Below are 1,460 nucleotides of genomic sequence, written 5' to 3'. Positions count from 1 at the left end.
AAAAAAAAAAAAAAAAAAAAAAAAAAAAAAGATATCTCATTTGCTATAAGAGAATTACATCTTTGTCTGCCAAGCACCCCAAATTGTTCATTTGGACAACTCCTATATATTTATATTTTTCTTGTGGGTATAGAAGAGAACAGATCCTTCGTTGTCGTTCTATTTAGATTTCAAAAAAGACATATGCATTTCTGGAATAATATTTTTTTTCTTGGTGTAAACAATTGATTCATCTCAGTCAGATACTTTACAAGAGTATGAAAAGGTGACATCTTTGTGTCTAAAATTGTATACCTACCTGACAATATAGAGCTTTTCTAAACACAGGAAATTCAGACCACTATTAGTTTGGTATTCATAAAATCTCCTTTGCCAAATATTGGTAATTTTTCCCAAAAGCTTGGAACCTCAGAGCACTTCTCTGGTGGAAATAGGCTTTGAAGGTCTTAGGCCTCTCCAGACAGGATTCCTCTCTTGGTATGTCTCAAACACCCAGGAGCCAGGTTCTGCAACCTCACTTTCTAACCATCTTTCTGGTAACCCACATTCATAGCAATGATGTTTCCACACATTAAATCTTTTTTGAAGGCATCAAATTTTTTTTTGTTTTATAATCCATTATTTTTTTATGTCCTATGAGCTCAAGAAGGCAGAGAGGGAGAGATTAATTATTTCATTTTGGAAGAAATAAACAGTGCTTCTGAGAGTTTAAAACTGTCCCATTGTCATACAGAGAGTAAGGGAGAAAGTGGACATGAGTACATTTTGTCTGGCTCTAGGGTCAAGAGTCTGCCCTCTCCCTTCTCAGGGAACAGAGTTCAAGTACATCAGTGGGATGAAATGATAAGAAATCAGTGGTGTCCGAGGGTTACAAAGTCAGAGGTTCGGGAGTCAATTTTATTTTCATTCGTGGGAGTGAGAATTTGACTTAAGCTAAAAAACGTTTCCCAAAGAATAAAGGGAAGTGTGTTGAGCTTCTCGTCTAAGAGGAATGCTTCAACTGTGAAAGGTGAGAAGAGCTAGAACAACTAGGTCTGCAGTAGTCTAGTGGTGGCAGGTGCTAGATAGGGAAGAGAGCAGTTTCTAGGTGTAGATGGAAGAGATAAGGAAGGAAGGACATTGTGTGCTGATGATGTGGTCATATTTGATGGGGAATAGCCAAGAGACTGTTTCATGCTATTATTCACAAATTCATTGCCCTACCATAGTGCCCTCCTCTTCCTCTATTCTGGAGAAAAAAATTGACATCAGTGCTGACTCCTTTGCATATAGTCAATGTTATGAATTTTTATCATTTCTGAGTGGACATCCAGTGCTACTGTGGTAAGATGATATTTCCAGATAAGCTGTGCCTCTGGTTGGAATTCTGGGAAGAAACATGAGGGTGGTTGGTGTATTTGTGGATATGTGTGTGTGTGTATATGTATATTTATATAATGTATACATTCATATGTATTATA

This window comes from Mandrillus leucophaeus, unplaced genomic scaffold (assembly GCF_000951045.1).
Source record: "Mandrillus leucophaeus isolate KB7577 unplaced genomic scaffold, Mleu.le_1.0 Scaffold1254, whole genome shotgun sequence".
Lineage (NCBI taxonomy): Eukaryota > Metazoa > Chordata > Mammalia > Primates > Cercopithecidae > Mandrillus > Mandrillus leucophaeus.
The sequence above is the reverse complement of the archived record's forward strand: the minus strand, read 5'-3'. Positions refer to the sequence as shown.